The sequence below is a fragment of the Typopeltis vanoorti genome, chromosome 18 (genome assembly GCF_054136105.1).
Source record: "Typopeltis vanoorti isolate ZY-2024b chromosome 18, IOZ_Tvanoo_1.0, whole genome shotgun sequence".
NCBI classification, from domain to species: Eukaryota; Metazoa; Arthropoda; class Arachnida; order Uropygi; family Thelyphonidae; genus Typopeltis; species Typopeltis vanoorti.
Window position 1 is genome coordinate 962,643 of NC_143566.1, and position 16,160 is coordinate 978,802.

The window sequence follows — 16,160 nt, forward strand, 5'->3', positions numbered from 1 at the left end:
ATGCACTTATAATGCCCTAAAAAATTCTTGAGTAAAAAGCCAATGTATTTAAAATAAGGGATGCTCCTAAACGGAAACAGGCTAAAATAGCCATATAAATAAAAGTACTTTTCCTTGTCTAGATAAATGCTTTTTTTTTTTTTTTGTCATATGTAATACTAGACAAATATGCGTGCCTGCTTTCACCTGGCAAATAGCAGTAGACTGGACAAAATAAAATAATATTAAATAAAATAAATTTTAATTAATAAAAAAAAATTTCTAAACAAAACCTTTTTTAATCATGTCAAAGTTTCTGGAACATAAAAACTGTGTGGACACTGGAATGTAAACAAATAATTTATTAGCTTAAATTACCAAATTTTTCTGGCGTATAAGATGCACCGGCCTATAAGATGCACCCCCTTTTTTGTACACATTTTTTTAGGAAAAAATTTTTTTAGATCTCTGATTCTGCCAAGTTCTTGTCATTTTCTCAGTTGGAGGTGGCCCGAAATGCCTCTCTGCAGTCCTGTTTCTGTGTTCTTTAGCATACGCAATCACACATAGCTTGTATCAATATTGTAGCATTGCCGACTTTTTTCAGCCATAATTTGCCAAGAAATTTAGAGAGAATTTAATGGCAGAAATTTATCACCATTCACAACAACAACCGCGCCAACAATTGAAAAGTTTAAACGAACAGGAACGTAGCTGTGATTGTCGATGACAGCGCATTCGCATCCACTGAGCTCTACATAACTGGAATGTTCTCACACACCGCAAGGAAGCAAGAAAGAAATCACGTAACTCAGAACAGAGAACATTTCCAGAAATAATGAAAGTAATAAAAAATTGAGTATCGGTATAAGACGCACTGTATTTTTCAGACCTATTTTCAAAGAAAAAATGTGTGTCTTATACGCCGGCAAATACGGTAATTATTTACAGCTGACATTTTGCTTAAGCTAGCATTATCAGAGGCAATTTAACACTACACAATCAGTGAAGATAAACAAAAATGACCTGGATAACAAGGACAGTCACTTGCATAGAGGACAATAGAGGGGCTCTTTGTGGTGATCCTGTTGTTAATGCTGATGGATAGATAGGGCCATGTGCCAAAATCTGTTTAAAATCATACAGTCCATTCTATTGCACTTAAACTGGTTTTGTAGAAGTAGTGTTCCTTCCAGGAACAGTGTCATGTTTGAACTGCGATTTGTGAAGTAGCCTGGCTTTCTTCCATCTTATGAAGAGTGTCTTTCTCTATTGCATGTTGAGATAGTGTGCTTTTTGGTTCTCCATTCCAGATGTATTTTTTTTGTGTTCTTTTCTGTAGCAGACTGGATGGAGAGAGGGTCTAGGTAATCCTTGATTTGTCTAAAGTAGGTAGAAATTTTGTTTAGATATTTGTATTATGCAGTTCTGATTGTATGTCATTTCAGGAGGGAATCCAGTTTATCTGTTGTGCCTTTGATGTAGTGTATTTGTAGTCTGGTTTGTGTGTGTGTGTGGGGGGGATTTGTTGTTCTTTTTAAGGAGTTTGGCCAGGGTTTTTTTGTTGTATTCATTTTGTTGGAAAGATTTGCTCTATCCTGGAGGCTAAGTTTTTGAAAATTCCAAGCTTCTGGGCAGGATGGTGGCATGAAGTGACACATAGGTATCATCCTGTGATGTGGGCTTACGATATTAAACTGAACATATGACGAACCAATCTGCTTGCCTTGTAACTAAAGGAGTTACAAGGCTCCTTCTTTTTCTGTTTCCACAGTGAAACTAATATGAGGATGGATAATACTTAGAAAATGTACAAATGCCTGTAGGCCAAATGGCAAAGACATCATCTATATACGTCAACCATACTTTGGACTTGAGAGCAGAATTAAGTGCCAGAGATTTAAAAGATTCCATGTATAAGTTTGCAATGAGGGGTGAAAGTGGAGGAACCCATTTGCTACACTTTTGTTTAAAGAGCTGGTTGTTCCAGCTAAGATACCCTGATTGAAAGTTTTGTATAGTGCTTCGATTTTTTTTTTATGTAAGACTATGGTCTTGCTGATGTGCTTGTTGAGTCCAGATGCCAAGTGTTTTGCTAGTTTCTAGGTGGGACAATTATGGCATCAATGACGAGGTGCAATGGGGCTCATGGGTAATGGACTTTAGGCATCCTATGTGGTCCTGGTGTATGTGAGTAAAAAATTTTTAGTTTGGACACAGTTTCAGTAGGCCAACTTGTAATTCTTTCTAGCAGACTCATAGTTTTGTTTTTAATTGATAGTGTAGTTTTTTACTATAGGCAAGGAAGTTGATGCATCATTCCCTTTGATTGCAAAGACCTCAGTTCAAATCCTTTCTAGGATGCAAGAAACTTTTATATGGACTTTTCAGTTGAAGTGTTAGCCAGTCTCATATTCTCTTATTTTGGCTGGTTTGCAAAACAGGCAAACTGGCCAGAATAACACTTGCTATTAAATGTAATATATTGGTCTAGTACCTTTTTGGTTGCTTCAGCTGTGATTGAAAACAGCGCAACCATCATAGATTGTACAGGATACTATGATAGCAGCGATATGATACTAGAAAGGTAATGAGTCAATATCTGATAAACAGTTTAAAATTCACCTCCTAGAACAGGAGAGTATTAGAAACTTATATAAAAGTGGAATAAGAGATAAAATAAGACCAACCACAAACAATATTGAAACTGACTAGAAAAATATAAAGGAAACCATACTAAAAGCAGCAGAAGAACGTTTAGGATGCAAATCAAAGAAAAAATAAAAAAAATGGCTCAGAACTTGGAATGATGACTTAAGGAATTAATCGAAAGGAAAAAAACAGACTTTTAAAATCTATCTGCATAGTAAAAATACTGCTGATTATATACAATATAAGAAACTGTGGGCTGAAGTCAGAAAGCTTTCCAAAAGTATACACAGAGAAGATTGGAGTAAATAAATCATTAGAGCAGGATAGCACTGGACCACAGAGAAATAGATTTTAAATTTTCAGGCAGCTACAAACAGCAGAAAATGACCAATTAAGAAATCTAATTTCAAGAGGATTGGATAGAACACTATAAAATATTGTGAAATGAAAAACAAGAAATAGAAAACAATCACAAAACTCACAAAATTGAAGATATCAATATACAGGAAAGTACAGAAGAAATAGTAATGAAAGAATTAGAAAAAAGAATTTAAAAACTCAAGAAAGAGAAAAAGCCCTGGCCTGGATGGAATATATATTGAGCTTTTTAAATATGCAGACAATAACTTAAAATAAAACCTACTTAAGCTCTTCAATAATATCTGGAAATATCAAAAGATCCCAAAAGAATGGGGAAACTTGAGTAGCAGGGGGGCGAATTCTCCATGCTTGCTGCTCGAGCTCATTACTTGAGAAAGAAGTAATATTTATTTGTTAATAAATGCAAGCATTTATAAGCATTCCATTTAGACTTTTATTTTTGCAGACAGAAGACGTCTTAAGCTTACGTGGCAATAATTGAGCTTTGTGTTGTGTATCGAAGGCTGGTGCTTGCTCGTCTACTTAAGCTACCTTTGCTTGCTCGGTAAATGGAGCTTCCAGGTCCTCGCTGCAGCACTGTGATTTCATGTGCACACATAGCCATTTCCACTCCCTCCACATCGTCTCACCCTGTTGCTTAAACACATGCTGTACGCAGTCAGAGTAGCTCTAGCAAGTGAGCTTCATGCAGCCTTTACTAGTGTGCGTAACGTTTAAACGAACTGCTTTGCGGGGGACTGTATATGTAGACTGCTGCATTTATTAGTTTTTCGTTAATTTTGAGACACTTAGATGGATACCAGACAGTCATTAGAAGTATGTGTTATTGAGTTTATTAAGAAATCCCTTTTCCTGGAGGAGTGTTCAGGAGAAAAGTGATATTGTAAAGAACGGCAGGCCATGCCTATCACTGCCAGATTTAAAAACTCATCACAAGGAAAAACAGAGAATATGTTCGCTCATTCAGTGAGGATCAGTACAAGAATACCCACTGGTTAGCGGGATCGAAGAAATTGAATAAGCTGTTTTGTTGGCCTTCACTTCTGTTTTCTGGTGATAATGGGGTGTGGTGCAAAAGTGATTTTAGCAACTTAAAAACTTTGACGTTGTCTTTTACCAGGCACGAAAAATCTGCCATATTAATGTTTTCTTCAATTAAACAACTTCGGAAGAACAAGAATTGATCACCAGCTTGATGAATGGAAATGTGTCAGTTGAGGTACTGCATAATGAAAAGGCGAAAAAAAATCGCAAAATTCTGAAACGCTTGATAGATGTCCATTACTTATCAAAGCAAGCGCTACATTTCCTGGTCATGACGAGTCCCTGACGTCTGCAAACAGAGGAAATTATGTACAACTTCTTGATGTAATAAGTCAGTATGATCTGCTTTTGGCAACTCATTTGAAGGAGTCCTCTATTTTTAGAGATACATCTTCAGCCATTCAGAATGACTTGATTGCTGCAATTATCTCAGTAGTTACGGAGGTAATAAAGAAAGAGATCGAGCAAATGGACTTTGTGGTGCTAATTATGGACGAAACTTCTGACATCATAAACAAGTCTCAGCTTTCGACTGTCCTTCGTTACATTGACAGCAACAATGAAGTTCACAAAAGATTTCTGGGTTTCACTGATGTGAGCTGAGATTGCTCCTCGGCAGCACTTTTAGAACACATAAGTGCAGTTCTGAAAGGAGTACAAGTGTGAGAAAAAACTCGTGGCGCAGACATATGATGGTGCTGCTGTCTTAGCCAGTCAATTGAGTGGTTTAAACAAATGGATCCAAGAACGGTATCGGCACTTAACTTTCGTGCATTGTTACCGCCATTTGCTGAATTTAACACTACAGCAATTTGCTTCCAACATCAAAGAGTGTACAGTGTTCTTTCAAACAATGTTGGGTCTTACTGCTTTCTTCTCAAAGTCTTCATACAAAGAGGACAGCTGCTCATAAGAACTTTCTTGAAAGGAAATTGCTCACTGCAGCGCCAACGAGATTGAACTTTACTTCACGTATTGTGAACACTGTGAATGAGAATTATGGTATGCAACACATTTTGGATGCTCCAGATGATTGGGACAGTGACACAGTTTTGAAAGCGCAAGGTTTTTTTAACTTTCTTACATAAGTTTAACACTCAATTTCTACTGGTAGTATTTTCAAAGATTTTCTCATTTTCTGATGTTGTCTTTAAAATTTTGCAAACCAAATCTCTAGATATAAGGTATTTGCCAAAACAATTGAAGAATTCTCTTTAAATATTCGGACTATGAGAGAGGAAGGTTTCACGAGTATTTATGACAATGTTACATGTAATATTAATGTTTGTGAAGGGAAACTAAGTCATAAGAGACGTCATATGTGTGATGACTCAGAAGAGTTAAGATTTAAGCGTCTTTTCAATGAAACCCTGGACAACATCATGTTACAAATTCGAGAGCGCTTCAAATCTATTGCAAATTTTCATTTCTTTTCTCTCCTTAATTGTGATTTTTTTTGAAAACTACAGAAATAAATTCCCTGATAGTGATGTAACATATCTACAAAAAAACCTATGGATCATTATTCGATTTAGTTCGCTTAAAGGCTCAACTAAGTGTAATGCATCGTCTGAATTCAAAGACAGAAGCATTTCAGACTTAATGAATTTCATGCACACCAATAAAGTGTACTTGGGTAAGCCTGAGGTTTTCAAACTCATAAAGTTGGTAGTAAGTATTCCTGCCATGACATCCTCTGTGGAACGCTCATTTTTGGTGCTAAGGGGCATTAATACATACTGCAGGTCAACCCAAGGACAAGAAAGACTGTCACCGTTAGCTCTTTTATCTATCAAGAAAATGTTGCTTGGGGAAATTAAGTTACAATCAACTTTTTATGATGATGTTATTGACCAGTTCATAAAGAAGAACTGTAGGGTAGAATTTGTATTCAAGTAGGTCAGCTAAATTGAAAAATATAGAATATCGTTTGTAAAATAAAATTTGTATTTGTATGATTAAATGTACATGGAGGTGCTAAAGGGTCAAAGCTGTATAACTAAGAGGAGAGAGACCTCCACATAGCCTTTAAAGGAATGCAGAGAACCGACCAGGGCTTCTGACCTAATGTCCAGTCCTCACCTTCTCGTGATGCACCCTGTTGGGTATCTACTTGGATACTGAACGAACGAGGATGAGCTGGCAATTTGGGATTTAGCCGACCAAATTGTATTCTTATTGGCTTAAACCAATATACAAAATGATGGTACAACATGACAAAATTTCATGCCGGCTGGGGCGTCGCCCGGTTAAACAAGGTCCCGCGTTGTTTTCGCCAGGGAACCATGGCGAACAGCGAAAAGTCAGCTACTGGAACAAACCTGAAAACACACCCCAACTCAACATCACCAGAGTTAAAGATCAGTACTATCAACATAAGAAGCCTGAATGGCAAAGAAATGAAGCTAGCGGAGGAATTAGATAAGTACCAGATCGACATAATAGGGGTGACTGAAACAGAAAAGACAAAAACTGGTGAGATCCTTCTGAGCAATAAATACAAAATGTTATATTGGCAATGACAATCAAGGAAAAGAAGGGATAGCCATAGTATTCAGCACTAAATACGAGGCTAATCTTCTTGAATGGCATGCAGTCTCAAGTAGAGTGATGTGGGCAAATATCAGAATGGGGAACTGGACAGTGAGACTTATTTCTGCCTGTGGTCCCACAGAAGGCTCTGCTAAGGTAAAAGGAGGAATTTTTTGAGGCTCTAGAGCAGTGGTTCCCAAACTTTTTCGGGCCACCGCCCTCTCGAATCCATAAACTCATTGTCAGTACTCCCGTGTCTTACCTGAACCCACCCTACATTCAGAAAAGCGATTCGCACAACCCACAAGCAACGGTAATTTTAAATAACCGTTTTAAAATAACATTTTAAAAACAAATATTAATTTATAATTTAAATTTATTTTAAATCCAAAAAAAAAAAAAAAACATTTAACTTTAATAGCAACTTTACATAAAAATCTAATAAAACATTGTATTATAAGGCTATTCAATAGCAGCTATTGACTTGAATGTTTTGAAAATCCTTAATGTGATGGATGGACTTCATGGAGACATAGTTTTCCTATGTCTGGTTTAATGCAACTTAGCAGTAGTCTTAAATCTCCACGTGGAGTTATCTGGAGTCTTATTCAAATTAAGTGGATATTGAATCCAACGTTATTTCAAAGTCGAATAGAGAAATTACAAGAGTTTCAGTGAAACTACGAAAGTTTCATACCGAATATAGAAACTATAAAAGTTTTGGCGGATCCAAGTGTAAGCAAACCTTTCATGACAGGAACAAACCATAGTAAAAGTGGAGTAATACTGATCACTATCCTTATTATTTCCCATAATGTAAAAAACATCTCCTAGTGGACATACATAACATCATACATGTCCAGTAGTAAAAGTGGAGTAATACTGATCACTATCCTTATTATTTCCCATAATGTAAAAAACATCTCCTAGTGGACATACATAACATCATACATGTCCAGTAGTAAAAGTGGAGTAATACTGATCACTATCCTTAGTATTTCCCATAATGTAAAAGGCATCTCCTAGTGGACATGCATAACATCATACATGTCCACTAGGAGATGAATTTTATATTATGGGAAATACTAAGGATAGTGATCAGAGCTTACTCCATCTTTACTACGAGTTGCTCCTGTCATGAAAGATTTGCTTACCCTTGGATCCGCCGAAACTTTTATAGTTTCTATATTCGGCATGAAACTCTTGTAGTTTCGCTATTCGGCTTTGAGATCTCTTTCTACAACCAAAACTCTTCATGAGATTTCTTAAATTTTGGCATCAGCTCAAAGTCATTTTGCAGCTCAATTAGGTCTACCTACATGGCTCCCACTACCTCAGTATCAGAAAATGGATTTATCATCTAATCTGGAACTTCCAACGAAAGTAAATCCTCGATCTACTTGCCTTGTCAGGATGTACCTTCTTCAAATGTTCAATTATTCTGGAAGGCTTCATGGCCTCATTTGAGAAGATCCTTTCACAAATTGGCACAATGGCAGCTGCTGATTTGTTGGTGCTGGTATGCATCCATATTTTAGGTATTCAAAGCTATGCTGCCTACATTTCTTCTTTGACGTATCTGCATCTGCCATTTCTATTCTGGAACATGCAGAAATAAGCGTACATACATATTTGAAAGCAGTTTTTATAAATAATAATCTTTATCTTTATATCCTTACAATATAACAGAACCTATAATTTGCCAAGCTGTGACACAACACTTACATAGTTAAACGCTTCAAATATTTGTTCAGTAAATAAGAATATGGGAAAATACATTATAACACACTCAATACTATTAAGGTAAAAAAGTACCACTTCAGAAATTACCAACAAAAAACTTGAAAAATGTCTTGGAAAACAACAAAAAATATCTTGACAACAATAATAATAATAATCAAACAGCCACAATTAATTATTGCACATTTCAGCATTTTGCAGCACACCTTCAGCACCCCCCCTCCCCCTGCTTGCATCTTAGCACCCCCTTAAGTAATCAAACCGTCCACTTTGGGAACCACTACTCTAGAGAAAGCTACTGACACAATATAAAAGGAAAATTGGTCCTTGTTTTGGTTCTAAATAGCAGAGTAGGAAGTGATTGCCTGACATACAAAAATATTTTGGGAAAATTTGGAAAAAAGAGCAAAGCTAATAATAATGGCAAATAACGGTTGGATTTCTGCTCAGGACATGGACTGGTTATTACTAACACCATGTTCCAACATAAAAATGTGCATAAATTCACATGGAGAAAAGAGGCAAGGAATAAGAAAAGTCTCATTGACTATGTTATTGCTGATAGTGATGTTTTCTCCCTGGTGCAGGACACCAGAGTGTACAGAGGATTTGAAATTGGAAGCGATCACTATTTAGTCTTGAGCAGGATAAAATTGAATTTCATATTGAAAAGAATGACATGTAAGAAAGTTTTAAAGCGAATAAAAGTTGAGCAGCTATCAGATGTGAACTGTAGACTAAAATACACAAAGATTATTGAAGAAAAAATGAAAGAGTTTGAGAACAGGAATCAAACCTTGGAGATCCAGTGGCAAACCTTGAAGAAAATCCTGATTGATTCAGCCAGAGAGGCATGTGGTGAGGTTGTCTGCAAGGATAGAAAAATCAGAACTCCATGGAGGACACAGGAAGTTAAAGAGGCAGTGAAGGAAAAGAAGAAAGCAAATCAAATGTTCCTGACAAATAAGTCAGCTTGTGTTCTTTGAGAATACAGAGACAAATGTAAGAAAGCTAAACACTGTGTAAAACTAGCTAAACAAAAGTCATGGGAGGACTTTGACAAGAACATAGAAAATAAATATCATGAAGGTGGTAAGATATTCTGGAGGTTGTTGAAAAAGCTTAGAAATGGAGGAAAGAACTGTAAAAAGAGTTAAAGGTGACATGAAAACAGGAGAAAAAGATATCCTTAAAGCATGGAGTAATTACTTCGAAAAATTGCTAAATGAAATAAGCAGTTAAAGCACAGTGGTAAAAAACGCTCAACAGGCATACAGTCAGGAATACATATCCATACTTGAAGTAGAAAAAGCATCAAAGGCTTGAAATGTGGAAAGGCCACAGAAGTAGATGATATTCGACCAGAAATACTGAAGTATGGTGGTATAAAAGTCTTTCAGTGGCTGCACTGCATAATTCAGAAGGCCTGGACAGAGGCACGAATTCCTGATGATTGGAGTAGAGCTCTAATAGTACCCATATAAAAAGGGAAATAAACCTGAATGTGAGAATTAGAGGTATTTCCCCACTGATTGTTCCGGGCAAGATTTATGCCAGTATACTTGAGAAACGGTTGAGAAGAATTGTGGAAGAAAAGCTTGGTGAAGAAAAAGCTGGATTCAGGCCAAATAGAGGCTGTCAGGATGAGATCTTCACTTTACGGTAATTAGTTGAGAAAGCATGGGAATATAACAAAGATCTGTATTTAAGTTTTGTCGATCTGGAAAAGGCATACGACAAGGTGCCAAGAGAGAAGCTATTCAATACACTGCAGTTATATGGCGTCAATGGGGCATTATATCAAGCAATACTTAGTCTTTATTTGAGTTGCAAGTCCGCAGTTAGAATTGAAGGAATTACAGGAACATGGTTTAATGTTAAATCTAGTGTGAGACAAGGATGTACATTATCCCCTCTGTTATTCATTATCTATATGGATCACATTATGAAGGAAAGTGGTATTAAACATATCAGAATTGGAGATGTTAATGTTGTCAGGTCTTTACTTTATCCGGTGATGTTATCATCATCACGAATCATGGGCTCACTGCCCGTTGATGTCTGATGCCTGTTTCACTATCTTCTTCCACCTTTCTTTGTCCAGTGCACAGTGTCGCAGTTTTTGTACACCCACTCCACACCAGTCTTTTATATCGTCTATCCATTCTCTATATGGTCCACCTCTTCTGTTTAAACCATCCAAAATGCCAAACATAAATGTCTTTATCTTCCGGTCCTCACTCATTCTACAGATGTGTCCAAATAATTGCAGCTTCCATTTTATAATCTTCTGCATTAGATTCTGTTTTGGTTGTATCTTCTGATAGAGCTCTTCATTGGTGATTTTCTGTACCCATCCTATTCTTAGAATTTTCCTGTAACAAGTTCTTTCAAATGACAAAATTCTTTTTCTTGATTCCTTATTTATTACCCACGTTTCAGATCCGTACAGTACACCGCTGAAGATGCATGTTTCCAATACTCTTAGTTTTGTTTGCAGACTGATCACTTTACTTTTCCAGATGTTATCCATGGCCTTCAGATTTGTTCTTCCCTTTGCAATCCTGATCTTTATTTCTTTTTTACAGTCCAAGTCATATGTCAGTTTACTTCCCAAATATGTGAATTGTTCTACATTTTCTATATCAGTTCCATCCACTTGTATCTTTTGTTTCATGTTCTTCTCACCAATATACCATTGTCTTTGTTTTTTCAAAGTTCATAACAAGTCCAAATCTCTTCCCTTCCTCATTTAACAGTTTCAGTATTTTTTGTAGTGCTCTTTCGTCTTCTTCAATAATAACAATGTCATCTGCAAATCTCAGATTGTTAATTCTCATTCCGTGTACAGATATTCCTTTGGCATCTTCTTTCATTTTACCCATTGCTCTTTCAAAATGTGCGATGAAAATGCTTGGTGATATTGGGTCTCCCTGTCTAGTGCCTCTGCTTGTTTTAAACCATTTACCCAAATCATCACCTATTCTAACTGCTGCAATTGCATTCTGGTAAACATCTTTTAATATAGCTATTAGTTTTTTATCAATTCCATAGTATTCCAGAACTGCTAATGTCACTTTCTGGTCAATACTGTCAAATGCTTTCTGAAAGTCAATAAAGCAAGTGTATATGTTTTTTTTTTCTCCTAGCTTTCTCTGCTATTAACCTCATTGTCAAAATCTGTTGAATTGTAGTTCTATCCTTCCTAAATCTTGCTTGCTCGTCTGCAAGGTATGCTTCCAATTGTGTTCTCAATCTTTCTGTCAATATGATCATCATCACTTTACCAAGGTGACTTATCAAGGCAATTGTTCTATAATTTTTACATTCTAGCTTATTTCCTTTCTTGTATAATGTTACTAATATTGAGTTCACCCACTCCTCTGGCATTTTCCCTTCTTTCCATACCATATTGCATAGTTGGTGCATTTCTGTAACCATACTTTCACCACCATATTTAATCATTTCTCCAGTAATGTTATCGTTACCAGGACTATTGTGTTTTAGCCGTCCTATTGCTTTTTCTACCTCTCCTCTTAAAATGTCCATATGCTCATTACCTGGTGGTGATATCTGCTTCAATTCTTCAATGAGTTTCCCAATGCTATCTGAATCTAGTTTTTCTTCATATAACTCACTACAGTATCTTGTTCACTGCTGTACAATTTTTTCTTTATTCATCATTACTTTGCCCTTTTCATCTTTAATTGTGGTCTGTTTTGGTTGCCACTTTCTATTAATGGTTCTGATCATTTTGTATACCTCCCTTGTTTTATGCTCTCCATAGTACTGTTCTATATTGTTGCATTGGGCTTCTAACCATTTCATTTTATCCATTCTGACTGCTTTTTTCACCTCATTACACTTTCTTCTATATTGCTCTTCTATTTGTTCTGATGTATCCCTTCTTATCTTCAACATTCTTTTCTTCTGTACTAACTTCAGTGTTTCTTGTATAATCCATTTCTTCTTGATCTTCTCCTCTTCTGGTACTGTTTCTTCAACTACATCTTCTATTGTTCTTCATTACTCTTTTCACTCTTAAATTCGAGTTTTTTTCTTTCTCCACACTTTTAAGTTTCTCTGCTAACGCTATTCTGTACCTTCTTCCTATTTCTGCTTCACTTATTCGTGCTGTATCTCTTCTATTCTGATGTTGGGGTTTATATTTCTTTTTCAATTTCATCTTGATGTTTGCAATCACTAAACTATGGTCCGAGTCTATATCCGCTCCTTGAAAAGTTCGACATTGCTGTACTGATGTTATCCATCTTCTTTTAATCATAATCATATCAATCATGTTTTTGGTTTTCCTATCATTTGATCGCCACATCCATTTTCTACACTCCTTTTGTTGGAATCTTGTGTTACAGATCATCATCTCGTGGTCCACAGCAAATTCTAACAATTTTTCACCTCGTTCATTTCTTTCTCCGAAACCATATTTTCCCATGACTTTTTCCCAACCATCATTATCTATTCCAACTTTGGCAATCCAATCTCCTTCAATAATTAGCACATCTTGCTTTGGTATTGTTTCTATTGTCTCTGTCAGATCTTTGTAGAATAAGTCAGTATCCTCATCTGTGCTGTCAGATGTGGGTGCATATATCTGAACTATTGATATGTTGAATGGCTTTGCCTGAAATCTTGCTACTATGATTCATTCATTTACTGGTTTGTAGCCTAACAGTGCCTCTCGAGCTCTTTTGCTGAGAAGGAAGCCAACTCCTGCTTCGTGCATGGTGTCATGTACTGACCATATTACTTCGCATCCATTGATCTCTCCAGATGATGTCTATCTCATCTCTGCCAATCCTAGTATATCCCACCGATATCTCTTCATTTCCTCACGAAGTACTTCTAATTTTCCTGACATCCAGAGTGTCCGCACATTCCATGTTCCTACTGATAACAGTTCTGTTAGTTTCAGTTTCTGTTTCCTTTTGGTATCCCACTTTTCGATCCAACCCCGATCGCTCAATTGGTATCGCGGGCCTTGTTTATCCAGACGAAGCCCGAGCCGGCATGTTGTAGCTGTTGGTTGTATAGGCAACAGATAACAATCGTGTTTTTTCTTTATGGTCAGAGCATCGATACTCATCTGACCAACCCTCCTCCTTTATCCAGGCTTGGGACTGGCATGAGACCCCTAAGAATCCCATGGCGGAGTTGTTATACATCTAAATAAATCTGTTTGTAAGATTCCCTGACTAACTTGAATAACTGTTGTAATAGATGTGGTATGAAGGTCAGCAATACAAAGACAATGAAAATAGGTAGAATCGTTCAAAACTGTGTTTTGAACAGACAACTTGTGGAACAAGTAAAACATTTCAGCTACTTAGGCACGATTTTTAGTAAAGATGGTAAATTAAATATGGAAATAGACAGCAGAATCAACAAAGCTGGTATGGTAGGAAGTCAATTGAATAAATTCATATGGAATAACAGAGAAATTAGTCAAAACACTAAATTAGCTGTATACAAAATGGTGTTCAAACCAGTTTTAAATTATGGATCTGAGAGCTGGGTCAGAAGTAATACACTTGACCAAAGACTAGAGACCGCAGATATGAGAGTCCTGAGAAAGATTAGAGGCATGAACAGATGGCATCAATGGCAATATCATATTAAAAACGAGGAAATTAGAAAAGAACTTGACATTGTCAGCATCCAGGAATGCATTAGCAAAGCTATTCTCATGTGGTATGGTCACTTGAATGGGCGAGGAAATGTTAGTAAAACAGGTGTTCTCTGCCAGGTTGGCAGGAAAATGACCCAGAGGAAGACCAAGATATAGGTGGATTGATATGGTACAAAGTGCCTTAGATGATAGAAATATAAGATCTGATAATGTTGGAGTCTTGACAAGTAACAGACTGATTTGGAGGAAAATTGTAGATAGGAAATTAGTAATGATGCAAATTTTTCATGTAGTGCTATCATATCCTGTACACCCCTTGAGGGTACATGTCAGGAATATGATGATGATGATGTGCATAAATTTTTAAATATATAGTTTTAAATGGTCAGTAATTCAACATTCTGCTAATCAGACTTCATTCACACCTCTCACTCCCTGAATGATAATAAGAGCAAGTGTGAATTTTAAGACCAGCATTCTCTCCTCTCGAGTAGTAATAAATATTCACAGAAAAGATCCTGGGGACAAATGTGGATATTATAGAGGCATCGCTCTCTTAATAACAGCATCTAAACTATATACAGACATCTTAAAGAACAGACTAATTAAATATACAGAAAATTATTTAGAAGAAGGAGAGGATGCACAGAGGCCTTTTTTCACAATGCAACAGATCATAGAAGAAAAAAAAAGAATTCAACCTGCCCACTTCTATTTATCGACTATGAAAAGGTGTATGATAACTTGAACAGAAATCTACTTTGGAAAATATTACAAAATGATAAAATACCTCCTCAATTAATTAAAGCAATAAAATGTCTATACGGAGAAACAAAAATTTGCATCAAATTTGCACGCGGAACATTATCAGAGCCGTCGTTCATCAAATTCGTGATATGTACCCTCAAGGGGTGTACAGGATATGGTAGTATTATATGAAAAATTTACATCATTACCAACCTCTTATCAAGACTCCAACATTATCAGATCTTATGTTTCTATCTTCTAAGGCACTTTTTACCATATCAATCCACTTATATCTTGGTCTTCCTCTGGGTCTTTATCCTACCAACCTCGCAGAGAACACTTGTTTTGCTAATCTTTCCTCTCTCATTCTGTTTAAGTGACCATACCACCTGAGAATAGCTCTGCTAACAAATTCCTGGATGCTAACAATGTCAAGTTCTTTCCTAATATCCTCATTTTTAATATGATATTGCCATCGATGCATCTGTTCATGTTCTTAATCTTTCTCTGGACTCTCATATCTGTGGTCTCTAGTCTTTGGTCAAGTGTTTTTCTTCTAATCCAGTTCTCAGATCCATAAGTTAAAATTGGTTTGAACACAGTCTTGTATACAGCTAATTTAGTGTTTTGACTAATTTCTCTCTTATTCCATATAAATTTATTCAGTTGACTTCCTACTATCCCAGCTTTGTTGATTCTGTTGTCTATTTACATATTTAATTTACCATCTTCACTAAAAATCATGCCTTAAGTAGCTGAAATGTTTTACTTGTTCTATAGGTTCTCCATTCACAATACAGGTGATATTTTCAATGTTTCTGCCTATTTTCGTTGTCTTTGTCTTGTTATTGCTGACCTTCATACCATATCTATTACAACAGTTATTCAATTTAGTCAGAGAATCTTCCAGACTTGTATTTAGAAGTGTAACATCATCTGCATAAAGCATTGAGCTGAGATTAATATCCCCAATTTTGATATCAGATTGAATACCACTTTCCTTCATAATATTATCCATGTAGATAATAACAGAGGGGGTAATGTACATTCTTATCTGACACCAGATTTTTAACATTAAACCATCTTCCTGTACTTCCTTCAATTCTAACTGCTGACTTACAATTTAAATAAAGACTAAGTATTGCTTGATATAATGTCCCACTGACACCATACAACTATAGCGTTTTGAATAGTTTATCTCTTGGTACCTTGTCATATGACTTTTCCAGATCTACAAAACTCAAATACAGATCTTTGTTATATTCCGATGATTTCTCAACAATTTGTTTTAAAGGGAAAATCTGATCCTGACAGCCTCTAGTTGGCCCGAATCCAGCTTGTTCTTCACCAGGCTTCTCTTCAACAGTCCTTCTCAATCGTTTGTCAAGTTTACTGGCATAAATCTTATCAGGAACACTCAATAGAGAAGTACCTCTGT

The 16,160-nt window shown here is 36.2% G+C and overlaps 1 protein-coding gene across 3 annotated transcripts in view; it reads left to right on the forward strand.

Moving 5' to 3' along the window:
* Positions 1-16,160, forward strand: part of sds22 (protein phosphatase 1 regulatory subunit sds22) — a 277,991-nt gene that overhangs the window by 76,535 nt on the left and 185,296 nt on the right. The window lies entirely within an intron of this gene.